Here is an 8,131-nt window from a genome sequence, read left to right on the forward strand (position 1 = left end):
GGCGTCGTCGTGCGTAGCGCAGGACATAGGAATACCCCACGGCAGACGTCACCAGTAGAAGAACCAGGATCACGACAATGGCGAAGACAATCCACCAATGGATTTCGGGTTGAAAGGGCTGATCCGGCTCGACCACAGAATTTAGGGGCTGCAAGCCAGCTGTTAGCTCCTGTAGGGGGATGGACTCAGCACTGCGAAGAGATGGAAGGTCAGGCAAAACGGACCAGATAAGATGGCCTGTAAGAATTCTTGGAGAGGAGGGAGGTGGAGAGGGAGAGGGGCGAGAGAGACCATGATGGGGGGCCCCTCCACAACTGCCTCTTGTCCAGGAAGTGTCAGGGATGGGCTGTGGGCGCTGCAACCTTGCCGAAGCGTCAATATCCCATTATCCGTCAGGCTGACAGTATGCTTGTTTACAAGATGGTTAGGGCCTGTGAGTGCCAGAGTGATGGGGGAGGCAAGTGAACAGGTCCAGTAGCCAGGACCTTTTATAAACATAGGGGGAAATGTTTTCAAGACTATTGTGTGGCAGAGGTTGATCACTGACTCATGTTTATAGAAAGCAGCCGATTCACAAGAGGCTGCGTTACTTGCCTCATGGACGGGGCCTGTGGGAGGACAAACTAACATATGGTTATTCTTGTTACAGTGTTTTATACTAGAAAGCATAAAATATATTTTCCTATTCTCACTGAAGGCAATACATCTTGAATCAACACTATACATAAGAAAGCAAGTGCTATTCTGCACAGAAAATGGAAGGGAGTCGATTCGAAAGACATCAAAGGTGTCAATCGGATCTCCTCGCAAAGGTTTGGTGAAATAGAAATTACGAGAATCGTGCAAAGCCGTTGTCCTGGAGGACAGTTATTACATCCCTATATAGAGCTAAAAAATCAGGAACTGCAGGGAATAAAAGACCTGGAGGCCGAACCTAGGCTTCCTCTAATGTACTTAACAACTGTTGGTCTCACATAGTGGTTGGAGTTATGCATGTTTGCAGGGAAGACTGCAGACTCACCTTTAAATCTTGTCTACCTGGACTTATGTGTCTCAATGCTTAGTCAAAATTTAACAATGCTTGTATGAGATTTTTTCTCTTCCTAATGCCAAAGTCAATAGAAAATTGGCGCACAACTTGGTTCAATACATCTACAGCTGAATATAGCCTGTTAAAGGCAGATTGCATGGCATGCATATTACTTAATGATGTTGAGTTTTCCATAATAAACATTTAACTATATAAAATCTTTCTCAGTTAATGACTCTAGTCCTCTATTTTTTCATGAATAGCATCAACTTGAGCCTGGGTCGCGGTACCAAATAGGTTATTAGACAAGGATCCTCAAAAAAATTATTTCCCGTTTTTTTTCTTTTCTCTATAATTCATAGAAGCATGCAGCTTGTTTTGAATGGTAGTCATCACATAGCCTAAACCTTTTTTTTTTTTTTTTAGATAATGCAATAATAAACTGAATTCGTTTTCAAAATTAAAGAGTGTGTATTTTATTGCTTTTACAGCTGGATACTCAGGTGACATTTGAATAATATTTCAAGTAACGAAGCAGTTAAAATCCGTGCTTTATATAATGCAGCTAAAATATCTTCTGTGAGGCTAAACGGTACTATAGTCTCTGTCTGTGAGGACTATAATATAGATAATATGTTGGTGTGAAACTTTGGCCAGCACGTGTTGGGGACTCCTGTTGTGTCAATGAGTCGTACACTGAAAGAGTCAAATCAATCTGTGGTTTATTTCGTCATATTTCCGCTCAATTATTGCATTTTCATCCTTATGCATTATTCCTGTTCTATATCGTATTAGTTTTAACATTACATTAGGCAACTCTTGTACCGTCGAATAGCGAAGGCTTTATCTATGCCGAGGTGGCTCTGAAAGTTTGGGAGTAACCTGAGAAGGTACGGTCTGTGCATCAGCTGTTTATTGCTGTTGTAGAACGAACATTATTTAATGTGTCATGAGTAGCAGTCACCTCTCCGGTACGAGTTATTATTTTCGGTAGAATTTTTCTCAGCGATTTCAGGGTTGAGCAATGCAAAGAATAGATCAGTGTCTGTCTCTGGATTTAAAGGGTATGCTCGCCTAATCGTTGGACATTGCTGCACGTCGATGCAATTTTCATGAAGGACTTTTACTCTATCTGTGGGGACCGTTGAAACCTTACTAGTCCTGAGGTTTATAATTTTTACCATTATATCACTGATCTTCTCTATTACCCTGTAGGGTCCATCAAAAATAAGTTACAACTTTTTATTTACTTTTTTCTGTGGTCTCGTTTGAGGAACACTGTCTCCAACGTTGATAGTTTTGATTTTGAAGCTTTGTATTTCTTTTCTATTTCTTCTCTACCTTTTTCAATGTAAACCTGGCATCTATCATAAACTTTATTTGCAATTGCAGCCATTTCCTTTTCATAGGAGTCAATATCATAAACTTTCCTTGCAATTACAACCATTTCCTCTTTATAGGAGTCAATATCATAAACTTTCCTTGCAATTACAACCATTTCCTCTTTATAGGAGTATATATCATAAACTTTCCTTGCAATTGCAGTCATTTCCTCTTTATAGGAGTAAATATCATACCAGGGCTGCTGAATTTTTTTCTAACATAGTGTAGGGTACAGGAGGATCTCTAAAAATTCTCTCTCTGTCTCTCTCGATAAAATGGGGACTCCTTTATGGTGCGATAATACGCAGCATTATAGGCCAAGATGTCTATAAGTAGCATTATATCCCAAACGGACACATTTCCTAGAACATTCTCCTCAAAATGTTAACAACAGTATAATTTGCGCGCTTTATTATTCCATTTCCATTTGTATGGTAAGCCGTTATTCGCGTGTCGCACAGGTAGCTTCTAATTTATCTCCTGCATCACGGAATTAACGAACTCTGAACCTTGATATGTAACAACTGTCTGAGGAACACCGTGTACACAAACAACATCCACGTACAACGCCCTTGCCATTTCGCGGGCTTCCTTACTCCGTAAGGGTACTATAATCAAATACCTTTTAAAAACATCAACTATGGGCATTACGTATCGAACCCCATTGTCCGATACACCCATGGGACCCACAAGGTCCATGTGTATTCTTCCAAAAGGAGCGGTGACGTCTGGATATTGCCGCCAAGGAGCAGGGTGCAAGTTCCCAACTCACTTTTAAAACGACTACCATGACGCACTTCCTTACATAATTTTCTACATCACGTTTCATTCCAGGCCAGAAAGCGAACTTTCTACACCGACATAACGTAACTTTGGTTCCTCCGTGCCCTGCAGTGGCGACGAATGAGCCAGAGTTATCGCCTTGGAAATACTTGGGGGGTAGAATCACCACCTTAGTGGCTTCTCCGTACGGACTCACTAAAACACATCATTTATTTCCACCTGTAACTCTGACAGGGGCGGCATCTCACATTATGCCCATCTTCAACACAATATAACATAATTTCCACCTGTACCTCTAACAGGGGCGGCATCTCACATTATGCCTTTTTTCTCTGAGTCTTTGCTCAATTTTCATTCATGGGGCTTCCTTCTTTTAGCATACTTATATGCTGGCTGCTCAGCATGCAGCTCACTAATCTCCTGAATACTCCAGTCAAGTGTGTGGCCAATACACTCACTATTCAGGTCCATACATATCATATATTTTATTTTCTCATTTTCGGCGCCTTGTTCTTTTTCTGCACTAGTGCAATACCTTGCCCCTCATTATCCACGTGTTCCACGGTTTTTGTTGTTCCTCATCCACAAACATTATCGCGCGTGTCCTTATAATTCAATCTCAGTGTCCTGTTGAGCCTTCATCCTTGAAAAAAAAAATCTGCTAATATATTTTCCTTGCCAGGCAAATGATTGATTGTGAAACCATACTCACTCATGAGAGTCTGCCATCTAGCTATCCTGCCGTTGGGACTAGCTACCTGTAACAACCATACTAAAGGTCTGTGATCCGTGTGGATCTCAACAGGGTAACCCAGTATTAATGGGCGGTTTACGTGTAACCCATAAATTACAGTTAAAGCCTCTCGTTCAACTATACTGTACCGCTGTTCTGCCGTATTCAATTTCTCACAAAAAAAGATACAGGTCTTAGTTTATCATCATTATCCTGTTATTGCAATACTCCACCAGTATTGTAGTAGGACGCGTAGAGTGACTGTACCAAGCATTCTATCCTTAAGGGTTGAGAACGCAATTTTTGTTTCATCCGTCCATATGAGTGGAGTTTTATTTTATTTTTATTTATTCTTTTAGTGTACCTTTCTTCTTTTTGTAAATCTTTAGAAAAGGAGCAACAATTTGTGAATAATTTGCAATAAATTTGCGATAATAATTAGTCAATCCAAGAAATGACTGTAAATCATGAACAGTTTGGGGGGCCGGGACGTTTTGTATGGCCTCCATCTTGCTAGACTGAGGTCTTATTCCCTCTGAGCGGATGGGATGGCCCAGGTAATCTACTTTGTCCTTAAAAAGTTACACTTCTCCATCTTAAGAGTCAGTTTGGCTTCCTTTAAGCGATCCAGAATTTGTTCTAAGTTATCTGCGTGATTAGAAAATATATCGCCCAGGATAATTATGTCATCAAGGTACACCTGAACCTTGTTGCTTGATAGTCCTGTAAGGACAGTGTTTATTATTTTCTTGCAGCAGGACGGGGCTGTTTTAAGGCCAAAGGGGAGGGAAGTAAATTCCCAATGTCCTGCTGGAGAAGAAAATGCCGTCTTTTCTCTGCTGATTTCATCTAGGGGGATTTGATGGTAACCCTGTTTCATGTCTAGGCATGAAAAAAAAAACTTACTATCTCCCAATTGATTGAGTATGGTAATTATATTAGGGAGTGGGTACCGGTCGTCCCGTAGTGTTTTATTAAGTGCCCGGAAGTCCAGACAAAGTCGTAGTACTCCATCTTTTTTTGCACTGGGATAAGTGGGGCATTATAGGGTGATCGCGAAGGGCGAATCACACCCTGTTGCTGGAGCGATATAAGTTGTTCATTTACTCTGTCATGATAACTGATAGGAATGTTATATGGACGCCTGTACACTACTTCATCAGTGTTTTGCTTGATAGTGCTTAAAAAAATAGGGCGTTACTGTTAATGGTTCTTGTTCTGTGGAAAACACTGTTATATATTTATCTATTAAGGACTTTAAAACCTGATTCTCTCTCTTCACTTGGGAATTTAGCGTCAACAATTTGATAGAGGCTTTTCTTCCTTACTTCAAGCTCTGCGGGCTTCAAGTCTGTTTTAGCTGTGTCAGCGGTCTGTACACTAGATACTTGTGGCAGATCAGCGTATAGCTCATGAGTGACAGGCTTCACAAATCCTAACGTTGTATTATCATCTATCTTTACACTCACTTTCAATATTCAAATACGGCACAGTGACATAAGATCTTTGATTGTCAGATGAAGGGGTTAACTTAACTATCCCTGAGCACAAGACTCAAGCCTGATGAGTACTAACACAAGGCTCAAATAAAGCTTCAGTTGCCTGTAGTTGCGTCACTAGCGTTATGTAACCTGCAACAGATGCATGCAGTTGCAAAGGTTCCGCTGCTTGGCAATGTACGGCCTTATTTTCAGTGAGACCTTCTCTATTTCCATCTACATTTAGCTAAGATCCTTCACCTCTAGATATAAGACATATTTTTCCTGGCATAATTGTATGGTTTCCCCTTCTACTATCAGTTTTAAGCTTCGTTCTTTTGTTCCTCATTTAGTTTCAATGTTTTTAAAATAATCTCGTGCTACACGACAAATCAGCACTCAACATAATATGAGTCGGCAAATCTACATCGCGTGTTATCAATAAGTCTTGGAAACTACTTTTTCTTTCCATATTAACTTGTCTTTTACCGTCATTTTCAATATGGTATCTTTGCACAGAGACAATATTCACGGGTTTCGCTTCACAGTTATTTACTGCGAGCCCTAATTCTTTAATAATTTCATCCGTTAAAAACTCACACACGCTCCTGTTTCTAGGAGTGCTGCCACTTTTGCACATGTATTATCATGAGTAGTGCGATCTGCCTAACAAAGTTACTCTTGAGTTATGTTAATTACAGCCTTCTTGTCATTAGTTTTAAGGTCACTCCCTTGTTCGTTATAGCCTTCATCTTATATTAAAGGTTACTCCCTTGTTCGTTATAGCCTTCATCTTATTATAATAAAGGTTACTCCCTTGTTCGTTATAGCCTTCTTTTCCTTATATTTATGTGAGGCGGTTACTCCCTTATTCGTTATAGCCTTCATCTTATTATATTAAAGGTTACTCCCTGTTTTGTTCTTCGCTCATTTTCCGTTTTTTCCACTGCAAGTGTGCATATTTATTTATTTATTTATTTATTTTCATTTGTTTATTTAATGTTATTTGTAGTAGTTAACTGAGGGGGGCACTACCCTGGCCTCCTCTTCCTCTGATTCTCTTACTTCACACATTTATCTTAATACTTCACACTTTTGTCCATATGCTTCATTTTTTTTTTTTTTCATTCATGACTTTTTATCCATAGCTCACACTTTTCTTAGTATTTCACATTTTTTCTAGATCATACTCTACACTTCCTACCTGGGGGACGCGGGTTAGGCCTTTATAATGTCACTCTATGGCTGCATGTCCCCCGCGGCACACCACCACCCTGTGAGGCGTAGAGCCCCGTGTTCCCCTCCATCCTGGGGTAACAATCCTAAAACAAACAAACCTGAGAGGCAGGACGCTGCCGCTGCCTGTCACCTGACACCCTCTCACTGATGAATGGATCGCGGCGCGGGTGGAGAGAGACTGCCCATCCCTTTCCACTCCGCCCGGGAAGGAACTCATGAATTCTCGGTTGAGTCGCGTGTGCTACCCATTACACTACAGAACAACAGTGGTTGGCCAGAGTTTCCATTTCCATATCGTCAAAGTCCATGTCCTCCGGAAGAACCATTAATTATATAATTAAATCGTCACTATTATTTCCGCCACTTAAAACGAGCAAAGCTTAATGAAAATAAGAGGCGTTTTCTCGTCAGAGTAAATTAAACAAAAGCACTGTAAGCACATGTCCCTATTTATCCCACCGCTGCCACCAGTTTTGGACCCTTCTTTTCTTGTATTAAATCAACTCTTTTATCACTCATTAATTACTCCATAAATGATCTCACCGTCTCGTATCCCTGGTAGCGTGATCCGGCTTAAGTTGTTATTGGAGACTGGAGTTCGGGGATAAACAAGGGAAAAAGAAAATATACATTTATTTAAAATTAAATGAAAGTAATTGCCTTACGTAATATTCTATGCTCAGACGATCATAACGCTGGCACATTCAGCAATGGATGCAACATATGACAAACGACATGTCTTAAACATAATACTACAATTTGTGCTCAGTTGTTGCTAATAATAATAACACTCGTCGTTCCACAAGCAGTGGTTTGTTTCTCTCTGCTTACATCACAATATTTAAATGCTCTCCTCACATCCTAATAACACATTCCTATAGTATAATCTACTACAATTTCACGGAAGCACCAAATTATACCACACCCAGTGCTTTCTACCTTTGCTTTACATCGCAAACAAATAATCACAATCCTGTCCCACTCACAATCCTACTTCACATCTCCTACATTATAATCTCCAGGACAATACAGTCGGTTTCCCTTAGATTCTCGAATTTCTACTCACGATTAAGATCACAACAGCCATTCTCAGCTGAGTGAGTAGCAAGTCTGCTTGAAGCGAGTGCAAGGCTCGGTCTGCCCATATCACTGTTGTCTAGGTCACATTTTTCCTTGCTTGAGGCGGAACTACATCTTTGACACGCCTTCATTTTCTACATAACCAGTAGCCAATACTTCCTGTCAACAACCATTGGCTCGCTCATTATGTTATATTGTTTACTTCTCCTACTATTTGTTATTTCACTCTTAAGACACTCCCACAGTGACTTCTCTTTTCAGTTATTCGCTTATAGCATTTCGTCACACCGCACGTGACATGTTAGAGTCCTCTTGAATGGTTATCCACACTTCCTGACCACGCCTACTGGGTATCTGCTTTCTGTATGTGGGTCTGGGTATTTTCCATAACCTCTCAGTAGTGTT

This window comes from Eriocheir sinensis, unplaced genomic scaffold, assembly GCF_024679095.1.
Source record: "Eriocheir sinensis breed Jianghai 21 unplaced genomic scaffold, ASM2467909v1 Scaffold857, whole genome shotgun sequence".
NCBI classification, from domain to species: Eukaryota; Metazoa; Arthropoda; class Malacostraca; order Decapoda; family Varunidae; genus Eriocheir; species Eriocheir sinensis.